The 19,485-nt window shown below is 38.7% G+C and overlaps 1 long non-coding RNA gene across 1 annotated transcript; it reads right to left on the bottom strand.

Moving 5' to 3' along the window:
• Window positions 1-2,698: 2,698 nt before the first annotated feature.
• LOC142182655 (uncharacterized) lies at window positions 2,699-7,944 on the bottom strand. The gene is made up of 2 exons (XR_012711523.1): window positions 7,552-7,944; window positions 2,699-4,407 (listed from the first exon to the last, which is right to left on the bottom strand). It is a non-coding gene; the product is annotated as an uncharacterized LOC142182655 (long non-coding RNA).
• Between the last annotated feature and the right edge of the window lie 11,541 nt (window positions 7,945-19,485).

The raw sequence follows: 19,485 nt of genomic DNA, 5'->3' as shown, positions 1-19,485 counted from the left end.
GAGTCAATCCTTCAGTTTCATTAACTTCTTCCTCTATTTCTTTTCCTTTGTATGTCACTATCACTTGTTTATAATTCCACGAAACAGCCTTGGCATCAACCACTGGCAGCTGGGTTACTGGTTTAATGATAATAGGGGTAATAGGAGCCCCCTTCACAACTATGACAAGCTTACTTGGAATCCCTGGGACTACCACTTTTGAGCTTTCTGGACTTTCCCCAATATCTTTTGACATCCCTTTCACGACCAACACTGGTGGTTTCAAATTGAGCGAGCTCGGCTTTTCTGTCACCCCTTCAACTGTCAAAGGCTTTGCTTTGGTAGAGTCTGGAGCTTTAACCAAATTACTTTCACTAGCCCGGATTATCATGACGGACTTAGAAGACTTCTTGGGCTCCCCATCCTTGTGAACTATTTCAATCATATGCGTCTCTGCATGGGCTGACAAAGGGTTTTGGTTGATGTTTGGCGTGTCTGGGCTTTGGACTACAATTTGGTTTGTATCAGTGAGCTCCTGGATTGCCGTTTTTAAATGCTAGCACTTCTCTATGTCATGCCCTGGAGCGTCAGAACAATAGACACATCTTAGGGAATAATCGAGGTTCTTTGGTGGGGGATTTGGTATCTTTGACTCAATCGACCTCAAGACGTCCAACTGCCTTAACCTTTGAAATAGACTAGCATAAGATTCTCCAAGCGGGATAAAAGTTTGTTTCCGCTGCTGCCTCTCTCTTCTATACTCTGGCCTTGGTCGAAAGTTCGAATCATTGGGGTTTTGATAGGGTTGTGGAGGTGGATAGGTATTTTGTGGAGCTGGGTAGGTATTCTGTGGGATTGGGGTACGCCACTGTGGGTAAGGAGGGGGTTGAGCATATGACTGTGCATGGTGAACAAAGTATTGGGATGGCCTTGCTGAGTATTGGGGGTTTTGCGGGGAGAAGTAATATTGGGGTGGATTATATGGAGCTTGGGCGTAGGTTTGAGGTCGGGGTCGAGGATGGGTGTACTGATACAGTGAACCCCTTTGGCCCTACCATGGTCCAGAGACAACCATGGCGACATCGTCCTTCTTCTTCTTGCCTAGAAAACTTCCGATACCACTCTGGATTGCATGGGTAGTTGCTTTTATAGCAGAATAGCTTATGATCTTGCTCGACTTGAGCCCCTCTTCCACCATTTCTCCCATCTTTACCACATCATTGAAAGACTTACCAATGGTTGAGATCAAGTGGCCATAGTAAGTGGGCTCCAGGGCTTGAAAAAAGTATTTAACCATCTCGTCTTCTTCCATCGGAGGATTGCCTCGTGCAGCTTGCTCCCTCCATCGGAACCCATATTCTATAAAGCTTTCGCTGGGTTTCTTTTCCACCTTGGTCAGATATAGGCGGTTTGGAAATATGTCTATATTGTACTGAAAGTGTCGGGCGAAGGCCTGAGCCATATCGTCCCAGGTGTACTACTTGCTAGCGTCCTGGCGGGTGTACCATTCTAAAGCTGCCCCACTCAGACTCTGGCTGAAGTATGCCATCAGTAATTCGTTTTTTCTCCGGCGCCTCTCATTTTACTGCAATAGCCCCTTAGATGAGCTACGGGATCCCCATGTCCGTCATACAAGTCAAACTTGGGCATCTTGAACCCGACAGGCAGTTGGACATCTGGGAACAAACACAAATCCTTATAGGCCACACTCATTTGATTTCCCAACCCTTGCATATTTCTCAACGATTGCTCCAGACTCTGTACCTTCCTAAACATCTCTTCTTGCTCTGCGTTCTTGGGTGGTTTGTCAGTTTCAACATGAGGCTCAAATTGGGGAGTGTAAGAGTAAGGATCTGGGACTTTAAAGGTGGGCTCCAGTGCATTGTAGTGGGCATCTGTAGCGGGGAATGCGGGCTCACTAGAGGATCAATGGAGGGTAGCTTGTGGAGGGGGTACAAAAATAGGAGCAGATGTCGGAGTAGGGTACGAGGTTGTTTTGGCTGGCGGAGCATGAAAAGTTTGGGTTGAAGTACCGGGGTAGTTGTGGTAAGGGGTAAAGCCAGGTGCATGTTGTGGGGAAAGATCAATGGTATTGGGCATCTGGGATTGAGAGAGTGGTGGAATGGAAATCGGGTTTTCTGTGTAGTTGGTAGGGAACGAGCGTGGAGGGTGTCCCTTAATCCATGCTTGATACATTTCCGCCATCTGATGCTTCAACCTCCGGACCTCCTCTTGCAGTTTCGATTCCGACTCAACAATATCCCTTGGTGGGTCTACAACTCCAGCGTCTGTTTCCTTGCTAGCCATAACTGTTTGACGCTTTGATCGGGTATTGTATGGATGACTTCCCAGGATGCCAACAAACTAACCACCTTCCTGTTATTAAATAAAGATTACAGAGGACAACAACACAACCACCATGTTAGCGTTAGGGCATTTATCAAATAATAATATCAAGTTACATGCAATGCACCTAGCAACAATTAACGGTTCTAAAATGGTTTTGAGGGTCGAAGGGTCATATGGCATCATCCCAATTTGCTCATTTCAATCCTTCCTTCTCTTTCTTTTCCAACACCTCTTATCACTCTTTTCTTTTTCTTTCTCTTTTTATTTTGAACCAAAAATGATTTGATCGAACCCGATGTAGGTTGTCTACGTATCATGTCCCTCATGAATCAGACCGAGCGTAGTTCTGGAAGAGTGATGGAAAATAAACTAAAAATAAAATCTTTTTTGGGATTTTTCATTTAAAAACGTTTCGATATTAAAATACAATGGGAATTACGATAATGAAAAACATGATAGACTCGACTACACTATGACAGACTCTGACACTACCTAAAGGACTCAGTACTCCTAGACAAGACACGAAAGTAAAGGACAACATAAGACAATCTCAAAACGTCTAAATAGAATAACTCCTCAAACTGCTCCTGAATGCGACGGTCCTGGCTGGGATGGTCCTGGGCTGTCCGTTATGCTTAAACTCTGTAACATGCCTCGTAAAGAAACACCGATGCTGGGAATAAAGGCCATTGTGTGTGCCCCCGCATCCTGAAGGCGGACCCTAAACAAATACTGGCCATGCTGCTCCACGTTTGCTGCCAATCCCGCTAACTGAGATTTTATCAACTCAAGCTTATCCCAAGGATCTTAGTCCGATGCCTCCTCAAAATCATCTGTCTGAACTGCCCGACCCCTAAGTTGTGCTGGCAATGGGGTGCTGACCCCCTGGTGGGACGGACTGTAACCAAATCATGTACTCCTGAGTACACTCGGGCTTGCCAACGTCCTCTACTAATGTATTTTTCCTCATCCTCTTTGCATTGTTCCAATATTGTACGTACTTGATTTCGTCAGCTGCTTTTTTGCTAAAATTCATGATGAGCCTCCGAAGATTCAAAGTTGGAGGCTCCTCTTGTCTTCTGCCCAACTGTCGCATTACTCTAACGGGAGTGTACGACCTGACACACTTAAGTCCTATCAGCATCCAGAAAGGCTGCATGAGGCATCCTACCAAGATCTCATCTAAAGGTAGCCAAAGGTAAGCCCACAAAACATTCCCATTTATCCTCAAACCAAGGAACTCAATCCAAGCTGTGACACCTACTGGGTATGTAAACTTAGGAGATTTCATCCTATGCTCGATACATACCACAGATCCCTCAAGGTACAGTCGATGGGACAAAGTAAGGAAGCGGTGTGCAAATGCTCCATCATCCACAATTGTAGCAAAAGGTTACTTCCCTCAAAATACCTGACACCTCCTCTAACCTCACTTAGGGCTCGGTACAACTCCGCTAAGATCATCAACACAACGATAACGGTTTTGCGTTGCTTCTTATGAAATAGTGCCATTACCACTGACTGTATACGGGTGCTAATGTGCCTCTCATCTAATGGAAAAACCAATAATCCCAACAAAGCAAGGTTGAAAGCTTCGAGGCGACGTCTTTGCCACTTTGCCTTGGTTGTGCAGAACTCATCCCAAAAAGACGTCAAAACTATCCTGTGGTCCAAATCTAGAAAACAAATAATCCAAGGATATCCAGGACTGCTCGAGGCATTTTAAATGTTTGTTATCTTTCAGGCCCAGGTCGCTGAGGAATCTTGTCCTAGAATGGTCTCAGGGAAGTATCATGTCCTTGCCTATATAGTTTAAACGAGTGAGACTAGACATTTTTGCCAAGGTAGGGGTCATCTCACACTCTTCAAATCTGAAAATCAAATTTTGTGAATCCCAATAAGTCAGCATCGCCTCCGCTAAGTCTGGGAAAGGTGTGATATCAAGAAGGGAAGTGAGGGTGCCCAATTTCTGCATTAACTCATGCTGCTCTAACAACGAAAACATTTTCCACCACTTGCTTAATTTCCTAGGAATCTTTACTACCATCAGCACTTTGGATCGAATCAGCGGGTCCATACCTGAATGAAGAAAACATGATTAGCGACTAGGGACACTAGGTGACACCACAACCTTTCCTAGTGGACAAATGCAAGACACGATTTGGCTATATTTTGCAAAATGGTCTAAGTGGCTGAAAGTGGCTATTAGTGCAAACTTGACAAAGTTGACCCCTAATGCATGAAAAATAATCCATTTAAAGCTTACATGACTCCAACATCCCAACTATCATGGCCTTAAAAATACTTTGCGGAAATGGCACATTTTGCAAAAATGGCCGATATGGCCAAATGTGGCTAGGGACGCAAACACGACATGGATGGACCTTAAAGTGATATGACACCGAGTTGAAGACTCAAGATCCTAAGACATGGGTAATTGAACCACTTTTGCAAAAATAACCCTATTTTGCAGGAATGACTGATGTGGCCAAAAGTGGCTAGAAACGCAAATTTTAACAGGGTGTGGACCTTAGAATCGAGAGGATACTTTATTGTAGACTCAGGGCTCTAAGACAGGAGATAACAAACTCTTTGAGAAAATACTCCTATTTTTGCAAAAACGACCGATGTGGCCAAATACGGCTATACATGCAAGATTTGGCTACGACCCCGGAAGACAAGAACCTAGGACCTACTAGGAAGACCGAACCTTATGTGAGTCGTCTACGTATCCCGCCCCGGAAGACGAGAATCAGGTTCGCGTAGTTCGGGAAGATGCAACTAATTTGAAAAAAAAAACTATATTTTTTGTCTTTTCGAAAAATGACGAAAAATGTAAAAACTTTCGGATTTTCTTTTTTATTTTTTTGAATTTTTGGAAAATTATGGAAAATGTAAATTTTTTTGGATTTTCTTTTTCTCTTTTTTTTTTTGAATTTTTTGGAAAATAATGGAAAAGTGTAAAATCTTTTTGGATTTTCTTTTTCTTTCGTTTTTTCAAATTTTTGAAAAATAATGGGAGAGTTTAAAATCTTTTTTGGATTTTTCATTTTCAATTTTTTTTGATTTTTGGAAAACTATGAAAGAAAGATGCGAGTGGGCCCTACTTGCTTCATTTTTCACCCTTCTTTTCCAAGCATCCCGTCCCCAAAATGACCTTTTTACTCTCAAAGATGCAACATATATCACATTGGGATGATTGGATGTCTTTTTGGGCCACGGGCCCATTTTGACAAAATTTAGATAGGCTTCCTACAAAGGGACACAGTACCTGGGACCGAGCCCTGCTAGGTCTAAATTACATGATGCAAATAAAAATGACCTAAAGGCTGACCTAAGTATGGGGTTCACTAACAAGGCAATTCGGGGGAGCGTATGGTCGATGGTGGTTGCTCAAGCTTTCCACCCACTCCATACATCCGACGGCCCCCTCCTAAATTAAGGGTGACTCAACAAAGAGTTCGTGCATGCGATGCGTACTCTGAGACTTGTTGCAGAAAGAAGACCCATGGTTATGCAAATAATGACAGTTTATAAAGCAGTAACACATTAGGAAGAGCGATAAACAAATAACTAACAAAACAAGAAATAAAACAAACAAAATAAACAAACAAAGCAAATAAAGAAAATAAACACCTCAACCGAATATCGTAAATACCAACAAGATCAAGTATCAGCTCGAACCTGCAATTCCCCAGCAGAGTCGCCAGAGATGTCACGCCCCTTTTTTACCTCTACTTCACTAAACCCTCTTAGCATAATAAAAAGATTTCGCAAAGCTTGAAAAGGATTTTCAATTAAAAAGTGACAAAATATGTTCAAAAGGAAATAACTCAGAGTCGCCACCTGACTTTGATTTCGGTGTGCCAGGTCACCGTTTTTAAAATGATTTTCCTTTAAAATACTTTGGACTCCAAAACTAAGTCCGCACCAGAGATTTGGGTAAGGGGGTTCATTTGACTCGGGGAGAAGGTGTTAGGCACTCCCCAAGTCCCGTAACTAGTACGGTTGCATACTTGATCTAGTCGGCTTTAAAATATTCAATTGAGGTAAAAACACAAAAATAAAATAAACACACAAGAGGCTAGAGGTCGTCCCCACCTAAGAAAGATGAAATAAATAGAAGAAAATAGTAAAGTTCTATTCTACTCATCCCAATCTCTGGCCTTCATTTACATGTATTTCGGGGCATACCCCGGATAAAATATATACAAATCTTCCGGGGCATTCCCCGGTTAAATTTAACTAAGGGAACGACCTTTCTCCTCGAGACCAACAAAATCCTAAGGCTTGCTTACCCAAATGTTGTCGGCCTAGGCATGCTCCTAGCGAGTAATAAAGCAATAAACAGAAGCAACGGAAAATTTAAGATCTTAATTCTCCTTCCCTACTCCCCAATATTTCATTGTCCAAGACAAATATAGACCAAATAATAGGAAACACCTATCAGCAAACATATAGGACATGTCGAAGAAGATAGGGAAATAATAGCTCGAAGATCAAACGTGAGACTGTTGAGAAGCTCAAGACTCAAGATTAACACCAAAACGCCTTTGAGCGTATGTTATTTAGACACTAAATCAATACTTATCCAATACCAAAACTAGAAAATAGCCACTTAAGATCCCAAGTTAATCAAATATTGCTACCAAGACTAAATCAATACTTTTCAAATTGTTCCAACAGACCACAAAAATAATTTATGTACTCAAAATGTGATACGGAAATTAAATGACACTAATCACATAAGAGTATCTAACAGAATAAGTGAATGAAAAATTTCAACCAACTTTCAACCAAAACCCACCAAACATGTTTGCCAGAAATCCACACTCTACACAACTAATTGAATAAGTAACCGAACTTCTTTATCTCATTTTAATTTCACAAAAAAAGTGTTTACTTACGAGGGAAGCTTTTGTAAGTCTCACTTTCAAATCATTTTACCCACTTAACCTAAAGGGACACTATTTTGACATGAAAAAAAAAGACCGAAGGAAACAACTTAGCTCGAAGAGTTGACTACGTCTACTAAGCTCAAATTTAGCACGGAAGCCATAAATTCCAGATTCAAGCATGTATTAAACTCAACCTAAATAATAAACCAAATTCATCGGAAGAAGATAAAGAAGAGGCAAGCAACCACAGTCACATGACTAACCAACAACAAATTTACAGGCAGAACTATCTACATTATAATAAAGAGGAAATAGCATAATGAACCTGTTGGAGAAGAATCACTTTAACAACGTCGGACAAAACAGCGAGTACACGACCAACTCTAAAAGATAAAATCACCACAGAAATCGAACGTGACTGCGAACTACGAACAGATCTCGGACGGCTGCTTCAACTCCACGGCAAACCTCGATCAAACTCCATAGTTGAATTCCAAATCCGAAATTAAAACTGAGGAAGGCAGAACTATATTGTATTTTTTTTGGTATTTTCCTGATTTCGAAATCTAGAAACAAAATTTGACCAAGAGTCTAGACCGAAACTATTTTTTTTATTTTTTTTTGTTTTTCTGGAATTCAAACCAAACGTAAAAATCTGAAAACTCAAAGGAACCCTAATTTTTCTCCAAGTTTTTTTTTTCCAAATTTTTGTCTCCTCTCGAACCCAAAATCTGAGAAATCATCCCAATATATAGGGGGTCTCGAACCTCCTATGCTTCTTCACCAAGAAATCGATTTTTTATCTCCAAATTAGAAAAAAACTCCAAAATTCCAAAAAACCTGTCGTACAAATGGATTTTAGGCAAATGGACGCCTAGAATCCAAAGATTTCGATCTTACGGCCCCCATTAAACTATCATTCATTGAATGACCCAGATTCTTCAAACAATTGCGAAAAGCATGTGTGATGAGAGAAAAACGCGTAGAATCGGGTTATAATGATGAGGGGGGACCAGGGCTTAAGTGGAATGCCGGAAAATTGACTTTTCCGGCGGGTTTTGGGGTGTTGGTGACGGGCAGAAGCGTGTGAAGAGGGGGGGGCACCGTTTGGGTGTAGTTACATTAGGGTAGGATTTGGGAAATATTAGGTTTTTATGTTATGGTGGGGAGGAAAAGGGGATGTTGGATCAAAGTGAATGGATGGCCAGGATTAGAGGGTAAAATAGGGCAGGTAACGGGTGTAAGCACGTGATTTTTGCCCTATATGAGAATTACTCCCAAAAAATTCAAAATAAAATGATTTGCCTTGGTGTGAAATTTTGTGAGATTTTGTGATATTTTTGATAATTATTTGTATTTGTCTGTGTTTGTTTATTTGTTAAATTAATAAAAAAATACAAAAATATGTCGCATTTGCATGTAGGATTTAATTCTATAATTGTTACTAATTAAATTTGTTCACAAAAAATGAAAATTATAAAAATAGGCATCTTTTGCATTTTTAGCATTTAATGTCCAAATATACAATTTTATGCTTAATTATTACTTAATTGTGCGTTAATTGTTATTGGGAGTTAATTTGCACTTTTATAACTTAATTTAATTCTTAATAATAGTTTAAGTATTTTTATAATTTAGTTTTAGAGAAATAAAAGAAGAAAAGAAAGCAAAAATATAAAGAAAGTCGGAATTAGGCCTCTTCTTCAATTTCAAGCCACAGGCCCAAAAATTGGCCCAATCTTCCCTACGACCCAGTTCATTTCGAACTGGGTCGACCCAGTCCATAACCCAAAAGTCCCAAACCCCTTTTGTCTTACATTTTACAAAACTAAACAAAACAAAAAAAAAAGACAAAAACCCTAAAAAATTTCTAAACAATCCGCCACCCCCCTTCCCTATCTTCTTCTTCCCAAAGACTCAAGAACACCTCCCATGGCTTGTTCTCCAAACCTTCAGAACTTCAGGCTCGTCCATGGTTGCCCTTAGCACCACCATCCACGTCGACCTCCTAGTTTGCTTCGCCGCTGCTTCGCCGGAAAAACCCTCGGCCAAAATGGAAAGAAAACCCATCGCCATGGATGCCATGTGTTGTATGTTGTTACTGCTTCATCTCCTTCACTGCCCCAGCTGCATCGTTGCACCCTACCAAAACTAACTGAAAATCAGTAGCGACAGCCGCCTAGCCCGCCGGAAGTCCATCCCTTCAACATCCATCGTCGCGCCTTCTTCACCGGCAAGTCGACGCCACTATGTCATGCTGCTGCCCGCGTCCAAGCAGTGCTGCTGCTTCTGTTACCGTCCAGGATACATTTTCTGCTTTTTCACGTCCATGGCATCCATGGTTGTAAGCACGTGATTGTCCATGGTTGTCCATGGCTGTCCATGGCTGTCCATCGTTGCTCTTTCATGTTCTGCTCTTTCACGTCCATGGCTGTCCGTTGTTTCTTCTGCTCTCTCACATCCATGGCGTCCAAACAGTTGCTGCGTCCAACGCTTTCTTCTTCTCGTCGCCTTCAGTCCCAAAACAAGATTCGACCATTTCGTTTGGTCGAATTTTAGTCGAGGACGTCAAGCGTAGTTTTGAGTTAGTCAAGTTTACAAGGAAGGTGAGTTCATCGTTGAGTTCGTTGTTGAATCCGGACAGATTTATTCCCATTCGAGGTTTGACGAAACAGTCCGTACATATTTCATTTCAATCCGGTTAGTGATTTTTGAGTTTTATTTTGTCCGTATTTTGTTTTGATATTTTTCGAATCTAAAATCGGCAAATGTTTGTTTTGTTTATCGTTTGAATTAATTTTTAGTTCATGTTCATGTTGTTTGTTAAATTAATTTTCAGATTTCAAAATAGAAGTTTAATTAGTTGTTTTCATATTCATTTCATGTTTGTATTATTGTTTAAGTGAATATTTGTTAGTTTGATGTTTGTTAGATTCAAATTGAAATTTAATTAACTATTTCTTCAATTTGTTTCATATTTTATGTATTGTTAGAAATTGTTAATATTGTTAAGTTCATAATTGTTTCTTCGTCGATCTTGTTATTTGTCTAAAGAATTTAGTTGTGTTAGAGAAATATGTTGGTTTAATCGTTTAAATCCATCATGTTTGTTGTTTAAAATAGATTTAATTCATATTCATACTTTGTTTGATTGTTCTTGAATCCGAAATTTGTATAGTTTGATTTTTTGTTTATCATTTATGATTATCTCTTGAATTTGTCTCATAATCTTGTTTAAGTTTAAGATAGGAATTGTTTGTTGTAATGTTGTTAGAGTAGTTGATTTTAAGTTCAATATTATTGAATTTAGAAATCTAAATATAATTGTTTGTTGTTGTTGTTGAATCCGAAAATAGGATTGTTTGTTGCTAAAATATTGTTCAATCAAATTTTAGTTGTTCTTTGTTGTTCAATTTGTGTTCATGTGATTTGTTGTTGAAATGTTGTTGAAATCATGTTCATGTGCTTTGTTGTTGAAATGTTGAAGAAATCATGTTCATGAAATTTGTTGTTTGAACATTGTTAGAAATTAATCATATTGTCTATATTTTGGTTATGTTTGATTAAATGATGTGTTATAGCTGATGGGTAGTTTGGTAATTTGTAGTACGTTCAGGGGTAGTTTGGTAATTTCAGTAAGGTCGTGAGGGGTAGTTTAGGAATTGTACATTTTGTAATTGTTTATTTGAAGTATGGGGGCAAAATGAAATGGGGTGGGTTGTGATATGGTTATTTAATATAAAAGGGGGACAAGACAAAATTTAGTGGGGGGATCTTGCATTATTTTATGTTAGGCATGGGGGACAAAATATAATGGGGTGGTGTGATATGTTTATTTAATGTAATGGGGATGAGTGAGAAGATAATGAGTTTGGTAGAGAAAATGGGTTGATTTTAATTGATTAAAAGATTTATGGGATGGGTTATAAGAAGTCTTGAAATCAAAAACACAAGAGAGAACACGGACAGAAAAAAAAATACACATACAGATAGAGAGAAAAAACGGACAGAGAATAGAAGAGAGAAAAAAGGGCTGAACATTTAAGAGAAAAAAAATTCCGAAAAATATTTAAGCTTTCAAATAAAAAAAAACTAAAAAATATTCTGCTTTCTTTTGTTGTTTGAAATCAGAATTGATTGTTGTTTCATAAAAGCTGAAACTTTTGTTTTTTTGGATTACTACTCCACCGGTCTGTTACTGGGTTGTTACTGTTGCTGGGCTATTGTTGCTGTGTTGTACTGATTTTACTGTTGCTGCTGATTCTCATCTTCACTTTCTTTTGCTTCCAATATCAGGTACACAACTGACACGCTAGTTATTGTAATCCGAAATATGAAGCATGAATACGAAAAATGAAGAGTTGAAATTCTGAATTATATTTAATTATATTCTGAATTTTATTTGTATGTATAAATTATGAAGTTTGCAAAAAATCAGAATCATGTAGATATTTAATACATATAGTGGAACATTCGACGATAGCTTAACAAATGAACTATCTACATCTATTGCCTAAAAATAAATAAATGGTGTAGTAATTCCGTCGAATCAAAAATCAAACGAATAGGCCATCTAGTAGGAAGTTGGTAGAAATTTATTTAGTTAAATAATATTGGTTAATTTCAGCATGTAAATGGTTTAGGATTAAAATTAGAATTGCTATGTTTTTTTTTTAATTTGACAAACTGAGAACATGCCTAGTATAATGTAACTAGGTAATAACATGTAAATAAATTAAGATATTTCTCCTTTATTTTGTAGAGACAAATTTCAATAAAAAATGTAGGCATTTTAGGACTGTCCTTTTAAAAATAAAATGAGATGAGCCTCGCCCAATAAAATGCACTAATTGCGGGGCCCTCAATAAATATTTAATTGAGTATTTAGAATTCGGGATGGACTGTTTAGTGAATTCCACAGTCTTACCCATAAATAATAATACGCTAATCGCTTTAGGCACGATTTAATAATAATACATTCTTAAACATGGGTGCGCATTTATGCGACCCAAATCCAAATCCTAAAACATTGAATAAAAATACGTTCCGGATCGCGGGTGCATTTTATGTGACGCAATTCAAAGACATGTTTTTAAACGATGTTCACATTCTTGTAAAAATAATAATAACAATTATGAAAGCGGTAAAAAGATAAAATTTGCACATAAGTTCATATTTGTATAAAATCAGATAATCAAGCCGAATATAACAGTTGAGCGACCGTGTTAGAACCACGGAACTCGGGAATGCCTAACACCTTCTCCCGGGTTAACAGAATTCCTTATCCAGATTTCTGGTTCGCAGACTGTAATACAGAGTATTTCTTTTCCTCGATTCGGGATTAAATTGGTGACTTGGGACACCCTAAATCTCCCAAGTGGCGACTCTGAAATAAATAAATAAATCTCGTTTCGATTGTCCTTTAATTGGAAAAAACTCCTTGTACCCTCGCGGGGGCGGAAAGAGGAGGTGTGACAGCTCTGGCGACTCTGCTGGGGAATAAACCCAGAACCACTGGTTCAGGGTTAGAAATTCGAGCTCATATAAATTGTTATATTTGGTTTTATCTGATTTTTACATGTTTGAGCCTAATGTGCTAAATGCTGCTTTTACCGCTTTGATATTAAGTGAACTGTGTATAAACTGTGCCGAAACCCATCTCCTCTCTGAGTCTTCTAAATCATGAAGAAGGGTGTACTTCGTACGACTTCTTTTCTGTATAGTGTCAAATCCCAATTTAGAACGAGGTTCGGACAAGTTGCTAAGCCGGTGAAGCTTCTGTATTCCCGGTACGCTACCCCCTCGGCTCGAGCTGTCCGCTCGGGTAAGCCAGGTCTAGAACAAACACCCAGGTTCTGAACCTAGTATAACAAAGCCACATGCCGGATCCCTAGTAGGAACGTTTGTTTGCATCACGTGCATCTGACTTTGGAGGCTCAACACAGGGGTTGGGTCTGTCTAGGACAGGTGCACCAAAAATGAAAATGACCATCCTGATGCATCTTACTTGTTACTACGCGCATTAATTTGATTTGGACTTGTGTGTTGACTGACTTATGAATATTAGAAATAATATTTTAAAATTGAAAAAAAAAAAATAGCGGTTAGGGAATTGATTGTTTATTTTTGAAAAGAAAACAAATGCCCAAATACTGTCAAAACTCTGCCGAAATTTTGAGAAAATGAAAAAAATGTCTTATTAGTTTGTTTTATTAAAAGCTAAGAAAAGAAAAAAAAGAGTCGTTGTTCTGTTGTGTTTTTCAAAAAAAAAAAATAGAAAAAATATATAGTTTGTCTTGCCATGAAAATGAAAATGAAAAGAGTCTTATTTTCAAAATGGTTTTTTTTATTATTTATTTGCTTATGAAAATGCAAAAAATAAAAAAAATAAAAAAAAAAAGTCTTTCATTATTTGTCGCAAATATATATAAAAAAAAATAAAAAAGTCTTTCATTATTTGTCGCAAATATATAAATCCGAAAAGTTTTTTTTATTTCCAAAAAATATATATATCTTTATTTGTTGCAAAGAGTATTTGTCTTGCCAAGAAAATTCAAAGTAAAATTCCAAAAAAGATATGTCTTGCAAAAAATAATATAAATATATTTATTTTCCATTGTTGATAAAACAAAAATAATAAAAATGTTTTCTTTTTTTAAAAAAAAATCCGAAAATATTTTGATACTTCTTTCAAAATTGAAAAGAAAATTCAAAATTCAAAAAATATTTTTTAGAAGCATTTCTTTTATCAAAAGTAAAATTCCAAAAAATATTTTTTTTCTTTAGAATAAGAAAAAAACAAATGGAAATTCAAAAAAAAAAAAAAAACTTCCTTTTACTTTTGAAATTCTCAAAGTTCAAATCAAAAGAAAAGGAATTTTTACAAGTCTTTCTTTCAAAAAGAAATCAATCAAAAAAAATATATATATATACTTCCTTTCTTCTTTTGAAGCAGTTCTTTCACAGTTCCAATTAAAAAAAATATTAGTTCATTTACTTATTCGCGAGGCTCGAACTACGCGGGTTTGATTCTCACCGGATGTGAGATACGTAGGCAACCCTCATCGGGTCCAACCTCACCTTTTGCTAAAATAGCCAAAAATCAAAAATTTTAATCTTGTCATGAATAAGTCGGGTGGTGTCCAACCTCCCCTTTTGCTAAAATAGCAAAAAAAATAAAACATGTCAAAATTTTAATTTTGTCATAGAGAAGTCGGGTGACGCTGTTTTATGAAGACATAGCCGAATGTTCCCGAAAGGGACGCCGGGAGGCTGACTTTGCATAAACAGCCACCTTCGGGTCATTTTTAAGATTTTGTCCAGTTGACCCACACAACCTTAAAAATCTTCGTCCCCGAGGCGTTGAAAGGCCGTGTTTGCAATATTGACTTTTCTAATTCGAAAAATGATAAAAAGAGTCATAAATAAGTCGGGTGATGCTGTTTTGTCAAAAATAGCCGAATGTTCCCGAGAGGGACGCCGGAAGACTGACTTTGCATAAACAGCCACCTTTTTGGGTCATGTTTAGGATTTTGGTCTAGTTGACCCACACAGCCCTATAAATCTTCGTCCCCGAGGCGCTGAAGGACCGTGTTTGCAACATCAGGTTTTTAGTATAATTTGAAAAGAAAAAAAAAGTCAGCGGTCAGGTGAATACCGTTTGGATTTTTTAGTCAAAATAAGCCGAGCCAACTTCGGCCGTGTCTTGAACCGTTCTTGCCGAAATAGCCTTAGAGTATCTGTCAGTTGTCGAAAGGTTATTTTCGTAAAAGAATGGACAAGTGTGTAAAGTGTCATAAAATAATCCTCCCCGGCCTCAAATTCATGTGAAATTTGGAAGGGGCCACATTTGCAAAAATAACCGTTTGGTTGCATTTGTCAAACGGGGAAAGAAACTGGCCGTTTGTAAATCTTTTAATTAGAATATGTGGGTTGTTTGATTTTCCAGCTTGTAGGTCATCTTCAAACCTTTGAAACCCAGTTTGTTTTAACATGAAAATTGAAAAAAAAATGTTTAGCATTGTTTATCTTTTATTGGGTCCGAACTACGCAAGGTCTGATTCATGCGGGGTCATGATACGTAGGCAATCTCCATAAGATTCGACCACCACTGAAAAAGAAAAAAAAGGGAAGAAAGAAAAATAAAGGAAAGCGCAAGTGCATCGCATCTCTGATAGAACGGTTTAACTGCTTAGGTGCATTGCATCTCTAATATATGATTATCTGTCAAATGCCCTGACACTAACGTGATGGCTTCCCTTTGCTGTGTTCATATATAGAAAAGTGGTTGGTTGTGGTAACTCCTCCCTGCAAAGCAAATGACACAGAACCTCAGAACAGGGTGGGTCGGTACTGATGACCGACAACAATTGGTCGAACAGAACAACGGGTTGGTAGAAGAAGTGAAAATGCTGAGACAACATGTGGCAGACATGTATCAGGCATGGATAACTGGGAAAGCACCACCCCCACCACCGCCAAGCTTTTCAAACTCTGGCATTACCCATCCCCCATACTCTCCATCCCAACCCACTTATGACAGCTTTCCTAGCTACCCGAGTAGCTCCATCACTCGTCCACGCTACTCCCCTCCCCAATGCTACTTCTCTCCACGAGATTCCCAAAGACGGGCTTCACTTTCCAAATACCCAGCTCCACAGAAGGCCTATCCACCCTCACAAGCCTACCGGAAGCCCCCTGGATCAGGTTTCCGGCCCAATCAAGCATTTAGGAACGAAAGGTTGCTGAAACAAGGAAAGGCTCTCACCCCTATCGGAGTATCTTATGCAAGTCTGTTTGAAAGGCTAAAGCATGCTGGCTCGATTGAGCCACTCCCCGCATGTACTCCAAATCCACTTGCAAGGAGCTTTGATCTGGCAGCGCGATGCGCCTACCACTCCAATGTCATAGGGCACAACATTGAGAGCTGTCATAGTTGGAGAAGGGAAGTAGAGAAAATGATCCAAGAAGGGCGGGTTGTGATTAATAACAGTGACATGGTGCACTCGAGCCCCCTCGAGAACTTGCCAACGGATGTTGATGATATTGAAGCTGGTAATGGTCTTGACAGTATCGATGCAAAGCTCAGTGGCTAAGATGCCAGTCTTGATAAAGTGGAAGGACGCTCTGTTCCTTGGTTAACAAGAGAGAAGCTTGTGGTGGCTTATTTTGTTGACATTTATGTTATTTGGATTATTAGGGTTATAAGTCGGATATTGTCTTGTCAAGTTTGTTTTAGGATTTTGTTCTGGATTGTTTTGTTTGTTTTGTTATTCAAACCATTTCACCGGTAGTCTAATACAAAATCTGGTCTTTCTTTATTTCCAGTCATCTCTTTGTTTGGTCCTTTTATCATTTTTGTTCAGTGCCGATTCTAGTGACATGACATACGCACACAGTTTGGGCTTAACCTTAAAAGTTAATCGTAAAACCCTGGAAAGGCGATCAGGCCATTTAAAGGAAATAAGAACGGTTTGGGATTATTTGAAGCCCGAGTCATGTGGAACTGGGGCAAATTAAACACAAAGAAAACCGTTAAAATCAAGATTCTCTAAATTGGCGTGAGGGTCATTCATGATAATGAGAGTGTCGCCCAACGATGTTTTAGAAATAACAAAGGGAAAAGAAAATGTTTAACATAATTGTCAAGCCCAGCACCGTCGGAAGAGACTATAAATCTATTGTTTGTTGTGTTGTTTGCATGTTTTGAAGACTGGAATGACGAAGGCATTTTGTTCTGCTACCTAAACACTTTATCCTTCATTACCCCTCTTGAGCCTTACTTATTTTTCTTTCATACCCCTCGTTCGGAATCAGTAAAAACGACTAGAAAACGCGAGCATGACATGAAAACATGAAAAAAAAAACAAAACGAAAGAAAGAAAAAAAAAGAAGAAAAGAAAACAACAAAACGAAAAAGAAAAGAAAAGAAAAATGATAAAAAAAAAACAAAAGAAAGTCAAATGAAAAAAGAGGAATTGGGAACTACGTTTGACCTGATTCCTCAAAGAGGATACGTAGGCGCCTCACGGCTCGGTCATAGGGTGCATAGTGTGCATAGTGTGCATGGTGTGCATAGTGTAACAAAAAATTTAAAAAAATATATATAATAATAAATAATCCCCAAGCAAGAAACTGGGGCAAAGGTTGCGCTTGTTGTAAACAAATATGATTTCGAAGGTTGTAATTTTGAACCCCAAATTTGATTTGTTTTTGAGCCTTTAATACCCTTTCTTTCTAAGCCTATCCAAAAAACCCACATTACGGTCCAAAGAAAGACCTTCTGACCAGTCTGCAAAAGATGCCAAATTAGACAAATGAGAGTCTTACCGGCGAACATAACATTCTGTCCCAAAGCAGAAAGGACTCTAATCTCCAGCAGAGAGAGTCATACCGGCAACACTCCAAATCCCCAGCTGGAAAGTGATACAAATGAGAAAGTCTTATCGGTGAAAATCTTCACGGACACCATAAGGCGATGAAAGCTGAGAGAAAAACCAAAATGAGAGAGACTTGATAGTGAAAACCCTTCGGGCACTACAAGTCGAATAAGATTGAGAATCAGATGGGGAATTGCCAATTGAAGGTCTTGAAAGACGATTGACGACGGAAGATAGGCCACAAATGCATGCCATGACCATTAGAGTCGGTGTCTGCGTTTGATAGGTTTTTATTTATAGTTTCTTTTGTTACAGAGTCATCTTTTTCATTTGTCTTTTATTCTGTTCCTTTTTTTATCTTTTTCCTTTCATAGAAAAACTCCCCAATAGAGTCTGTCTGGTCAAAACAAGTGTGAATTGACTTCAAAATATGCCATCAGCTTTCCAATTATGCAAGATAAGATCTGACTAGTACATCCAAGTGGTATAGTCAGCGAGGAACAAACGCGAGGCCAGTGTCAGAAAAAGATATCCCCAGCAAAAGGGAATTGACAAAAGGATTGACAAGTGTCAAGAGGGATACCTTTGCCGAAATCAAAGGTTATAAACCTCAAGGCCAAGGCCCGTTGAACAAAGCAAGGAGAGCAGTGAGCATGATTTGGGGAAATTCATACTAGACTAAAAGGTCGGGGAAATGCCAGTTTCCGAGCTATGCCACAAAAGAAGAGGGATATCCCCAGCAGAAAGGGATTATCCCCAGCAAATAATATCATCCCCAACAAGTTGTGGAGCGCAGAGCAAGGAAGGAGAAAAGGAAAAGCCATCCCAGTAGGAGTATCACAACCAACCACCACGTTTTAAACGAACAAATTTTGTTTGATTTGAAACAGGTAAAGGAAATGGCATTGATGACAGAAATGCATGCCATAAGGGAGACTTTCAAAGTGGGGCAGAAAATTTTCCTTTCATTTGGAAAATTTTCTGGAAGTCAGGTACCCATTCGAGGAAGAATAAAGATAGCACCAGTCTCAAGGGAAGTGGTATTTGAACCAGTGTTGCCCCAACATAATAAGTTTAAATGGAGGAAGTATTCCCCAGCAGACAGAATAAAGGGATGACACTTGTGCTCAGAAAAGCAAAAAGCCATTATCATCCCCAGCAGCTTCCAGAAGAATGAAGCATCGACTTGAAGGGATAAAATTCCCCAGTAGCGTTATCCTCAACAACGTTATCCTGAGAAGATAACACTTTTATCCCCAGCAGTGTTGAAAAAAAAACAAAAAAAAAAGGAAAAAAAAAGAAAAAAAGAAAAAAATTGAATTTGAAGGAGGGGAAGAAGGGAGACTTCCCTAGTAGTATTATCCCCAGCAATCAGGTGTCCACCTGGAGAACAAGGAAGAGCAGTTGGAGTATTAGCAATCAGGCGTCCACCTGGAGAACAAGGAAGAGCAGTTGAAGTATCAGCAATCAGGAGCCCACCTGGAGAATAAGGGAATACAATTCAAATTTTAAGTAATCAGGAGCCCCCCTGAAAAATAGAATGGTGATTTGTTGGTTGAAGTTGGGAGCCTGCCCATATAACAGAGGAATACATTCAGTCTTTTCATTTCAAAAAAAAAAAAACGAAAAAAGAAAGAAAAAGGGGGAAGTAGTTTGCAGAGGAATGAAACATCCTACTCAAAAGGAAGTAATTTTGGAAAGAGTAAGATAACATATTTACTCAGCAGAGTTATCCACAGCAGTGTTATCCCCAGTGGATCATCGAGATGTAGAAGCATCCTCGACAGAGTTTCGGGCAACCCAGAGTGGGTAAGGAAGAAAAGGAAAAGTCATCCCCAGCAAAATAATCCCCAGCAGTTTCGAGGGAAGACAACACAGGT

Source organism: Nicotiana tabacum, chromosome 7, assembly GCF_000715075.1.
Source record: "Nicotiana tabacum cultivar K326 chromosome 7, ASM71507v2, whole genome shotgun sequence".
In the NCBI taxonomy this organism is placed as follows: domain Eukaryota; kingdom Viridiplantae; phylum Streptophyta; class Magnoliopsida; order Solanales; family Solanaceae; genus Nicotiana; species Nicotiana tabacum.
This window is presented reverse-complemented; position numbering and strand designations above follow the sequence as displayed.